Source organism: Trachemys scripta, chromosome 8, assembly GCF_013100865.1.
Source record: "Trachemys scripta elegans isolate TJP31775 chromosome 8, CAS_Tse_1.0, whole genome shotgun sequence".
Classification (NCBI taxonomy): domain Eukaryota; kingdom Metazoa; phylum Chordata; order Testudines; family Emydidae; genus Trachemys; species Trachemys scripta.
The window spans coordinates 95494849-95507573 of record NC_048305.1 but is presented as its reverse complement, the minus strand read 5'-3'; the positions used below and the strand labels follow the sequence as shown (position 1 = coordinate 95507573).

General features: G+C 39.8%; 1 long non-coding RNA gene across 1 annotated transcript in view; it reads right to left on the bottom strand.

Annotated features, from left to right (window-relative positions):
- LOC117881848 overlaps positions 1 to 11362 on the bottom strand; it is a 57332-nt gene extending 45970 nt beyond the window's left edge. Inside the window, exon 1 of the long non-coding RNA XR_004646871.1 lies at positions 11255 to 11362. This is a non-coding gene — a long non-coding RNA (uncharacterized LOC117881848). The remainder of the gene's footprint in view (positions 1 to 11254) is intronic.
- Positions 11363 to 12725: the final 1363 nt, after the last annotated feature.

The window sequence follows — 12725 nt, the reverse complement described above, 5'->3', positions numbered from 1 at the left end:
GGGGAGGTGGCCTAAAGCCGGTCCTGATTAATTGTGAGGCATATCTGGTCACCATTAGCCCTTTTAGTGGAGACTGAAGCACAATAGGCATTAAACACCTCAGTCTTCTTGATGTCATCAGTTATTAGCTCTCCTTCCCCGCTAAGGAACATAAAAGGCAATAAGAAGAGGTTATTATAATACATTAGGAGCAAGCGAAAGACTAAAGTAGGTCCACTACTTAGCATGGCATGAGAGTTTTCAGCTGTGCCTTTAATATTGTCACCTTGAGAAACTGCCAGCTCTCCTGAACTCCTTTTCCCCTCAGGGACCCTTCTTTCTACCCATGGCATCTTATCTACAAGTTCTCTGAGTTTGTTAAAGTCTCAGGTTGTCCCATCAGGAGTCAATCATGCTTCATTAAGGATTCTGTGTCAGTGATGTAACTTACAGCAGCCTAGCAGCTACTCTCTGTATTACCAGAGAGAACAGACCAGAACATCAAGCAGGGCTTTGGCACAGGATAGAATCTGGCTGTGAGTAATTTGGCTTCTGGAATGAGGAGTTTGAGATCCTCTTGGTAATGTGCCTCTTCAGAGTTCAGCCCTGTCAGTATTTAGATGTTTCCTTGTTTACAGTTCTTTTTTAAAAAATAAAGCCCTTGTCAGGAAAGGGTTGTAACATGCATCTAGAAATAATTCATTTCCAGCTCAGTGTTTTCTATTTCCCCAGCTAAAAACATTATTTTGAGATAAAATCTGACACGTTCTCACCATTTGTCTCTCTGGCAAAAGGAAGAAAAGGGTCGGTCAGTTTCTGGGTCTGACGTACAGGATGTCACTCGAGCAGTCACCCTTGATAACTTCAACTTGAACTTGTACACTTACATAAGTGAAGTTGATTTATAGGTTAGCAATAGAGGATTCAGGGGCACAGCTTCATGTGATTATTTGAAATAAGAAGAGGCTTTGTTTTACTTTATGCTTCTTTTGCCAATGAGTTTAACGCCAGGGACCATACCGTGCGCTGTCTTATGTGTTAACATGGTGTCTTCATCATGAACCCACACACCATTCAGTCACGAGTTCTGGCTTAGCATAATTTGGGAGTGACTTGGGGAAAAGGTCTGATCCCTCCTGAAGCAAAAATCCTTTCAAATCCTGAGTGAGAGCGGCAGGAGCAGGCATTGAATTTGCCTTTCATGCTAAAGGTATCACAAAGATCTCTAAAAACCTATGTCAGATGCCAGAGTAACGGTGACAGTCTAGGCAATGGGTGTCAAAAACCCAGCGTTTGAGATATCCATGTGGCTCGCATGGCAGATTCAGCTTCAGTAAAGGCAGATCAAATCCACCTGTAATGCAGTGGCCAAAAATCATTTTAAAACCAGAAGTGATCATTGTGATCATGTAATCTGACCTCCTGTATAAAACAGACCATAGGACTTCCCAGAACGAATCCATATCTCTTAGAAATCATCTAATCTTGATTTTAAAAATGTCGGTGATGGAGAATCTTGCTTCAGTGTTTTGTTTCTTTTAAACATGTGGTGCTCGCTTTCACGGAATGAGGCACTTTCACAGAGTGAGGTGCTGGGACAGTACCGCTTGCATTAGTCAAGATAGGGATGCATTTTTATAACAAACCACTTTAGTTTTGTTTTGTTTTGAAACTGTTTTTTTAATTCCATGCTGTGCATGCCAGTATTTCAACAATGCAATTTCAACATGTATTTATAAAGGATTTATTTCCCCAGATTTGGGACAGTTAGGGTAAACAAAAGGAGAATTATTGGGACAACTATAAAAGCCAAAGTTTGGGCTTAATTGTATAAATTTTAAGATGATCCTACAATCAGATATGGACAGGGATAAATGTTCACCCAGAGGGATCCTATTGCAGAAGTGGTGCCTTATGGGCATTTTTTAATATAACTCTGCCATAGGCAGTAGAGCATGTCACTCCATTTATTTATGATAGTGGATCTGCTAACACATCTTGTTCAGGGTGTGGCAAGGTTTAATTTTGGTAATGGTTGCATGAGCTTGATTGCAAGCAGGAAGCAAGGAGCAACATTGAAACTTTCATCTCTTCAGCCAATAACATTCCCAAAATGGGTGTGCTCACATGCCCATTCATTCTTTTTCTAGAGTGTAACTAAGCGCTGTAAAACATCCATTTTAAATTAAAACTACAGAACCAAACATCCTGTCTCACATTAGTTCCCCCACATACACCACCCCTGTGAATTGTACTACATCTGTTAAAGCCGTAAAATATGTGTGTGTGTGAGACTGATTGCTTTAAAAAAATCCAAACACATAATGTGACAGATTATTAATTATAGGGGACCCACTGGCAAGCCGCCAAATGAATGCCCGTTATATGTAGTGTTGATAACTTGGGCTTTCTCTGTGCAGTGAATGTGATGGCTAACAGCAGGAGTAGAGAACATTTCTCTGCACTCCATCTTTATGCCTCACTCCTTTGCCTATGATTGCCGAAATATTCTGTTATGAATATACCTGGATATTCCATCTACTTGTTTTATGGGGGAAATATGCTCCAGATTGTATGATGAAGAAAAAAACTATCCATACTTTTTTGTCTGGATTCTTCATCTTAAACTCTTATTTCCAGCAAATTGTTCTATCTCAATTTTTTTCAATTTTCTTTTGCTCTTTTCAATCAGGAGTGCATACAATGGTTATCGGGCACTGGGTGTTTTATCATTATTATGTATTGTTCTTAAAGGTTCTATTGATAATAAGACCCCTTTATACTGCTCTGACAGTGTAAAAAGGCCTTAAATTGGGCATAAATTACAGGTACGCCAACTTTTAAGTATAAATGAGACAAATGAGAATCAGGCACATAATATTGGTTTACTTAATATTACATATATAGCACTCAAATTGTAAACTGCCCTGTGCAATAGCTGAGCTATGCCAGACAATAAGGTCCTTTCCCTTAAGAGATTACAGGCTAACTGCACAGGCGAATATGATGCAGACCAAACACACTCACATGTGGTGATCATAGCCAGAATGCTTCCTGGCTTTTTAGAAGTATTCTGAGGAGGAGATAGAGGGATACTTGCATACTTCCATTGAGAGGTTATGTCTGGCATGCAGGACACCATGGGAGAAGTAGAGTGGGCCAAGAGACAAACGGTCGGATTCAAAGCCCATCAAGTCAATGAGAATCTTTCATTGACTTCAGTTGGCTTTGGATCAGGCCCAATGCGAGCTATCTGAAAAGTGGCATATGTGGAACACAGGGAGTTAATGTTCTCAGCACAGGTTAGCAGGAGCATTCCTGTCCATTCATTACAAGCAGATCTTCTCACTTGGCATTACTCCCTCTTTTTTTGGTCTGTCTTCCTTCCAGGTTCTGCTATGTATTCATACCACTGCTCACACCTAGAAACATTTCCTTCTGGACAGGAAGACATACAATAGTGGCTGCATACAAATTTTAAGACGATAGATCAGTTTGGATTAAGTTATTCAGAGTACTTCGTGAACTACCCTCGAGGACCCAATTTTCAAACCTGGGCACCTTGACTCAGATCCTGCAGTCACATGGGTGCTTTTAAAAAAAATTCCTATGTCACTTGCCCAAGGTCACACAGGAAGTCATATGCTACTCAGTTATACATTTGTATCAATTAACATTTTGTATTAACTTGTGCTAAAAAAAAAAAACTTGCAAAAATTGAAACCATCTAAAACTTGCCTGGCTATACTTTCCATTAAAAGGCTGAAGTTCATCCCAAGTTTGTTGAAAGACTTGCAAATCTCTGAAAACAACCTGGGCCCAGTATCAAGCAAGTCTGGTCTGATCTGGTCTATGCTCTTCCATAAAACGTATCATGTATCCAAAATGAAAGCTTAACTCTAAGGCCCTGATCAGACAAAATGGAAAGATTGTCATTGACTTCAATAAGCACTGGGTCAGGTCCTAAGAAAAGAAACTAATGTTATATATTTTTTATCAGAGTCATTTGCTCTATGCAATTTGGCAGGAAAATAAACATAATTTTAAAATGTTTGAATTTGTGTGTACCACAGTATATACATCATAAATATTCTGAGAGTAAGATCCTCAAGTTGGTATAGTCTTTATACTACTGTAGTGCCTAGGAGCCCTCGTTATAGACGAGAATCACGTTGTACTTGGTGCTGAACAAAAATAGATGGTCCCTGCCCTAGACAGCGTACAGTCTAAATACAAGCTAAGAGACAACAGATGGATACAGATAGATGGGAGAGTAATACAAGGAAATAAGTCGTAGCTCTACTGAGGTCAAGGGGATTCTTTAGTAGTCAATGGGAGTTGATTTACACCAGCTAAGGATCTGTCCCTGTAGCCAGTTGCCTCCACACAATTGATTCCTACTGAGTTGGTGAACCATCAGCCAGAGCTTAGTTTGTAAATATATTGTTCTCTGTGTGGAGTTTTCCATTCAGCTTCTTCCGTGAGAAAGGTGCACCCGGGCCCCTTTCCCAATCAGTCTGTAGTTCAGAAAACCTCTTTTCCTAGGGGAGTAGGTGGCGTCCTCTTCATTACTCAGCCATAGGGAGCTGAAGCCAAGAATGGGGACAGAGCCAGCCAAAAAAAAAAAAAAAAGCTGTCCTCCACCCAAATGAGTAAATATAATTTCATTAAAAACAGAGTGGAAAATTTTCTGAAAATACTCATGTTCTTCACATGTTTTCCAGAATCAGCTTTCTCTTATGCAAGTAAATCCCCACAGCTGTGCAGCATAATGAGACCATAGACAGGTCTTCCTTCTGGCTCTACCTTTTCCCTGTCCCTCTACTACCTCCGCCCAAAGGTGTGGAGTACCAAATGCAGGGGAGGGGCTCCAAAAGTCAGAAAGAAGAGTAAGCACAGACTCACCCCTTTGAAAAATGTGGGGCTTTTTTAGCAGGATTTTTGCTACTTTTCAAGCCCTGTGTGGGAAATTTCTGAGGGCATAACATGGCTTTTAATGCTATGCTAATCAGAAAGTCCATCTCTTGGAGGGAAGATTTCTACAACTACACTTCTAGTCAGTGTACCCTATTGTTCTGATTATTTAATAAATTAGATAGAAATAGAAATCTAAACAATTTTAGCTTCTTTTTTTTTAGGGCCAGATTGTGCACATGGAACAGTACAAGAAGGTCCGTGGAGACCAATAGAAGTGCCATTAAATGAACAGGACTTCTTGTGGGGTAAGATACTACTCAGTGTAAGGATGGTACAATCTGTCCCTTGGATTGTAAGGTCTTCAGAGCAAGTTGAGCACCTACATACCAGAGGCCTTATTCTCAGTTTGAGCCTCAAGGCGCTAGCGTAATACTATTTCTAATAAGGCAAGGTGATTATGTCCTATGGCGATGAGCACAGTGTAGATACACAGATAGATAGTTACAATTAATACACCCACTCTTTTAATTTCCATCCTAAACTTTTTACCATTCAGTTTAAGCCCACTCCTTTCCCAAGTCTTTAATTTACCACGGCCATTATAACTGAAATGTGGATTTAGATGTTAGCCTGACTGGACACCAAACACACACAGCACAGGCAACCTCCTAAGGTATTATGTCACCAGTATTTCCACCAGTATTGATAGATTAAATGGACCCAATCTTTAGTCCCTCAGTAAATCTCTGAAGCAGAAATTAAAAGTACATAAATATCAGTCATTTATAAATTATCCGTTCAAGATACAAATGTGCTATATGCCCCTTTCCAAACCACCTTAGGACACAGCTTGCTGATTTTATAGGTACACATAGATTTTTTTTTATGACCAGAATCAATGTTGTTCTTTACATACATATGTGTAATGTTTGACATATGATGTAAATTTACTTTTACAACATCTTACATAAAAGCTACTGCGCGTGTTGAGCTTAGAATTTATAGATTGTAGAAAACTACCTACTGGATTTGTTTCATCATATATTTTTCTGTACAATGAAAATGCTCAAGATCTGAAATATCTGAGGACAAATTCTGCTGTAAGCTACACACCCATTCAACCTTCTTAAACTTCACAGTTGTAACTGAAGGGAATAGTTGGCCCATCTTAGGTTTAAGTAAAGGGCTGACTTTTTTTTTTAAAGAGCCCCTTCTCATAACTTCATTTCTACTGACTCAGATCATCTAATAGGTATCAGAAGGGTTGCCATGTTAGTCTGGATCTGTAAAAAAGCAACAGAGGGTCCTGTGGCACCTTTAAGACTAACAGATGTATTAGAGCATAAGCTTTCGGGGGTGAATGCCCACTTCGTCAGATGCACATTGACCCACGAAAGCTTATGCTCCAATACATCTGTTAGTCTTAAAGGTGCCACAGAACCCTCGGTTGCTTTTTATCATCGAATAGGATTGATTAAATAGACTCTTTCATGTGCAAGCTGTAAGTTATGAATGTCTCATAAACAAAAGACATTTAACAATTACATTTTGAGGTTTGACACAGTCTAGCCTGAGAGCCCCATGAATTTTTCTCAATTGCTTGTATGACCGTGTAAGGCCAACTCTGAAAGTCAATGGGAGTCTTACCTGAGTAAGAACTACAGTATGGTGTTTATAGCTATGAAACTGATGGATTTTGTTCCTGCATATTGTAGATATAAATTTCTATGCATTTTCCCTATGTGTAGAGTGCAGTGGCCATTTTGTTCTCAACGTTCAGTGCAGATTGTTAGAGAAGACACACACGCACTCTGTGCTCTCTTTGTTCTTGTTTGTTATTGTTGCTGCTGTTCTCTTGATCTAAGATGAAAGCTGTTTATACTAAATGTTTTTAATTCTTCTTTGTGCAGTGGGAAACAGAGCATACAAGATTTAAACCTGAATTGTTATAAGATCCATGTCAGGCTTACATAAGATTATCTATCTGACTTTATAATTCAAGCCATTTTCATGCTTGCAAACACATAAATAAAAAAATTGAAGCTAAGAACAAGCCATGCATACATCTGAGTGAACGTGCTTTGTTTAAAAGTATCATTAAGGCAACTTCCCATTATGTCTGGCAGGGAGTAAGTTTCTTTTAATGATTTTATTAAAAAGTGAATTAAAGGCCAAAGGTTGCTTTCCTACAGCCTTTAATTTCCTGTTGCATTGCCAAATGCCATGTGCATAAATTGTTTGGAGCACCAGACAAAGGAGCTGTCCTGGAAGATCAGCTTCCATACAGCCAGACTGCCAGTGTTTCAACACGGGGGCTGACTTCAGATGTGAGTCTGTTCTTTCAATTCAATTTAAAATCAGAAAAACACAGTGACAAAGCACATGCTTATTAGTCAATTACAAATACAAGCCTTTGGAAGCAGGAAAGTAGTGGCATATTCTCAAATGAGACGTAAGCATTCTTCTATGCAGTGTTGTTGCAGCCATGTTGGTCTCAGAATATTAGAGAAACAAGGCTGGTGAGGTAATATCTTTTATTGGACCATTTTCTGCTGGTGAGAGAGACAAGCTTTCGAGTTACACAGAGCTGTGTAGCTCAAAAGCTTATCCCGCTCACCAAAATAAGTTGCTCCAATAAAAGATATTACCTCACCCACCTTGTCTACCTAAAACGAGGAGTTCTTGTGGCACCTTAGAGACTAACAAATTTATTTGGGCATAAGCTTTCATGGGCTATAATCCACTTCATCAGATGCATGGAGTGAAAAATTGTCTACCTAAGCATTCTAGTTAAAGTCTAGGACCTGATTCTCCTCTGACTCACACTAGTTTTACATCAGTGTAATTCCACTGAGTTTTACAGAGTGAGAGGAAAATCAAGCCCATTGTCTTGAAAGAGACCCATTCCTGGTGTTTCACTTCTATACTCGGATTATTAATGTGAATTTGTATTTCCATTGCATCTTTATACAGTGTCGTGGATAATTTTCAATAACTCAAACAATTCATGCTGTAGTTTTAATCAACTATTAATTTATTTACTTATTTGTGGTTCATGATGTATGTCTAATGCGTCAAGCTGAGGAGCTGCTGGGCAACTACAAATGTTGAGCACCGGCCTTATTTGCACAGAAGTGGACAATTTAATTAAATAATAGTTAATAATTAATACATGTATATAATGCCTGTTATCCAAGAATCTGACACCCCCACAAAACCCCTGGAAGGTATTGTATTATACCCCTTGTGCAGCTAACAAGATGGTAAGCGGTCACAGTGATGTTGGGGCAAAGCTGGGAACATAGCCCAGGAATCCTGGCTTATACAACCACATCTTGCAACTGGGGAACCACCATTCAATACATGAGTCACACTGACCAGGACGGTGATGTAGCAAGGCTGTCCAATGTAGGTGTTTATTCATCACTTTTTTTCAACAGCCCTTGGCTTCAGAGTTTGTATGGAGCACAGGTGGGATGCATAGCTGCTCCCTCAGCAGAAACCCCCAGGGATTGTTGCATAGCAACAGTGCCTGTGCTTCCTTGGGGCAAGTTTCCCCCTATAATGCATGAGGCCTCAATAGCTCAGGGAGGTGTAATTTGCATCTCTGTTCTGCAGCTTTAGTGGACCTGTCCCACTATAGGCAAACTGTAAAGCGTAGGCAAAAAACGTCAACCTTTAAAACGCTGTAATAAAGCAGCATTAATTTACCCCACTGCTAAAGCCATAAAACTGCCATTTAATCATGGGTTTATAGGAAGGTTTTTTAAAAAAAATGTTTGTATTGTTTCGGAAGAAATATAGTATGTATGAATATCTGATTGCTGAGGCAACAACATGGCTGTCCTGTTCCAGATGGTTAGCGAAGACCGATCATTGCAAGAAATGGAGCTGCAAACTAATTTTGTCTGGGAAATTCTTGCTGTATGAATTTTTCACTCTGCTTCATATAAACTCTGATTGGGTTGTTATTGTGCCTGTAGCCCATGCCAGGAGTGTGAGCTTTTGTCCCCTTCTGATGGCTGTTCCCTACATGAGTGTGTTACTGCCTCCAGTTAATGGATTTAGCCCCAGATCCAGAGCCATTCAAATCAGAGGGAGGCTTTCCATTGACTTAAACAAGCATTGGAAAGGCCATTGATCCTTATGCTCAAGTGGTGCTCAGCAGTGTCTTTGAACTCCGGTTGGCCCCAGACACTCAGGACAAGCATTTCCAAGCAAGGGGTGTAGGTAACTCATCCATGGAGAGACAAGAGCTACATCTACACTACCGGTACTATAGTAGCAGAGATACAGCGTTGCAGCTATGTCACTGTAGTGCCACAGCGTAGACACTTCTTACAGCGATGGAAAGGGTTTTTCCATTGCTGTAGGTAATCCATCTCTAGGTAGAGAAAGGAATTCTATTGACCTAGCCGCACCTACACCGGGGGCTAGGTTGGCTTAAATGCAGTGCACGGGGTATTAATTTTTCACACCCCGAAACACTGTAGCTATGTCAACCAAACTTTAAGTGTAGGCTAGATCTGGGTCTGTGTCACCCTCCAGTGGCTGTTACACAAAAGAGGTTTAGGAGTCTGTTACTGCTGATAACTAAGAGGTTTAGGAGAGGATTTTCAAAAGCATCTGTGTGACTGTCAGGAAGATTTTTGCTCCTAAGTCTCATAGTTATTTTTTGAAACTTCCATCTTTAGTCCTATCTTCAAATGGTAGATGCTCATGATTTTAGCCTAGAAAGTTTTAGGTTTATACCACACTGCTGGTTGTACAGCTGCTGCAGGTCTTTTCTCTTGCATAATCAATAATGCTTTAAAATTTAACTTCCAAATTTTCAAGGCGTTTTTAGGTGTTCAAAATTAGACACCTAGAAGGAGTCCAAAAATCCTGACTCCTCTAGGTACCATACACCTCCTGAAATGTGCTAAATGCCCTCAACTTTGTTGCATGATTGGACCTTTAAACTTTTGGGACCAAATTCAAAAGATAATGTTAGCTTTAAATCTCAGAGTTTCATGCACTGTCACCAAACAGATTGCCACATGCCTGAACTTGTGAACATAAGATAGTGAAGCATGTGAACAGAGACTCCTGGTAATGGTGCAATGTGTCCCTAGGATATGAAATGGTACATGGGTGTAGGCATTGTGATCTATTTTTCCTCCAAAGAGATTTTTCCATGACAAATAAGGTCAATTTTCATGCAACTTAGACAAAAACATGACAGAATCTGGCTTTCCCATATAACACACAGTGTGTGGAATGGATATTGAAATCACGGTATGGTTCACATGCAACTAGCCATTTTTGTGGCATGTAAAAGAAGAGGCAGCAAAATGGAGGAGTGTATCCAGCCTAAATGACCATTTTCAATGTTTCCAAAAGCACAAAGGGTGGGATTTTCAAAAGCACCTAAATGAGTTAGGTGCCCAATTCCTATTTAAAGTTGGGTGCCTGGAACTTTTGAATTTCCCATTCAAAACCCTTCAGGAAGACACATATGCAGATAAAACTACAAAAGCACCTAAATGAGTTAGGTGTCCAATTCCTATTTAAAGTTGGGTGCCTGGAACTTTTGAATTTCCCATTCAAAACCCTTCAGGAAGACACATATGCAGATAAAACTACTCCTGAGTTTCAGTTTGTTTACCTAACTGCCTTTTGTCAAGTGATGCTTATTTGGTGCCTAAAGAAATACATCAAACTACTATCTGCAAACATGCTTTTGGCAAATCCAGACATTATTGTCTTCTCGCTTTACTTATATTTTCTCCATTTATATTGATGGAGTATATAAAGCACAGAATCCCTCTCTCCATTACCCCTGACCCTTCTTACAGAATCACCATCTATTTGAATCCAGAATGTGTGTCCAATCACTCCCATTGCTACTTCTGCGTGTTTTAATTCAAGACATATCACCACTGAGAGCCAGTGACTCAGACTCTTGTGGGAGTCAGGAGACTTGGTTTCTAGTCCCAGCTCTGGCAGTGTCCCACTGTGTGACCTCGGACAAGTCACATCATCTCTCTGTGTCTATATCTCCTTCCGCCCTTTGTCTCACCTATTTAGATTACAAGCATTTGGGGATTGGAGACTATCTCATCCTCTATAAATGTTACAGCATCTAGGGCCCAAACCTTTATTGGGCCATGTAGGTGTACCATAATAAATATACTAATAATAATTTTCATCATCCTCATTTTTGATTATCACTATGAACAGTTAGCTATTTTTTTTAAATTGTGGGTGAAATTCAGAGGGTCCTATGCACTATTTAAGAGCTACAGGAAGGGATAGACACTAGTGTAACAGATCAGAATCTGATCCTTAAGCTTGGAACCACAAAGCTAAATTTTACCTTCATATTCCGTCTCTTGGATCCTCTTTGGTTGCCTACATGGCTGTTCTGTATTATGATCCTTCTAAATAAGCAGCCTGTCATTAGCTTTTATCCCAGTGCTTGCTCAGCCAGACTAAAGTCTAGGTCTCTTTGTTTTTAAGACTTACATGGTGTGTAAGTGCCAGATGTTTCCCATCTCTGGGCTCTTGGTGAAATAAACAAGAACTGCCAATAACCTTCACCTTTCAACTCTTACATTACCTATTCCTAAAGTACAAGAAATGGATGTGTGACATAGGGAGGTTTTGGACAACCTCCCAGGTTTATCTCAAAAGTCCTGTTCTCTGGACAAAGATAAGCACAGGAGAACAAATTGCAGTGTCACTGTAAAATTCACCTTCCACACTAAGAAAGAGGTTGGCTCCTTCAGAGGAAAAAGAGGCATGGGAGATTACCATCCAGGTTTTACCAAATATTTTAGCCTGGGTTTGAGGTTACATAGAAACTAGCTCAGCAGAGAGGAAAAAAAGAGGCCTTGATTCTATTTTTCTTCACACTAGTGTAAACCTGTAGTAACGCCACCGAAGTCAATGCAGTTACGTCAATGTAAAACTGGTATAAATAAGCACAGAATCAGCCATTGACTGTTTATGTAATGTATCACTGCTTGCCACATATGGCAGACAGTCATTCCATGTTTTATTCCCTTTCAGTCCAGGCATCCAAGCACGGGGTTTTATTTGCCCCACTAACCCAAGAAATGAAGTCACGATCTTAACTTGTTATAGAAAATGCTTTTTATTAATATTAATACTAATACATAAATGCATGTCAATAATCTACATTCATTCTGAGCTGTCGCTTCCTTTCTACGATTCTCTATCATAGCCTCCAGCTTGAAAATATTTTCAGCACTCGTTTTGCAGCTGAGAGCAAAGATCCCCTCCAAGACAATTGCTCCTTGCTTTCCAAGGAAGCCTGGGAGGGTGTTGCTTCAAGAGGCTGGGATCAACTGTCCAATCACACACATTCAGTTCTTCCAATGAATGATAGCCCAGATCTCACTCCCCAACCCCATGTGACAGCATTTGGCAAAGCCATTGTGTTGACCCCAGCAGCCGTTCCTTTTTCGTCTTGATTCAATAGACGAGGAACAAATGCTATTACAGTATTAAGATTGCAAATCAGTTTCAATTATTATAATAACCCCCGTTTGCCTTCACCTGCAACTTTCCAAAAAAATCCCCCTTTGGGGATGAAATTTTCCATGTTTGGTCTTGGCTGAAAGGTGAACATTTAAGAAAAAGAGAGTAAAATCTTTTTTGCCATTTTTCTGACATGTGTAGCTAAATAAACCCCACATTTTTCCCCACTGGAAAAAAGACTGTTGCTTCAAATTTTGACACAGAACTCAAAAACAACTTCCTGGCTAAACTTGTCACCTGGCATGTACAACAATAAAGGTTCCTTTGGTTTTGAAAGCTTCTGC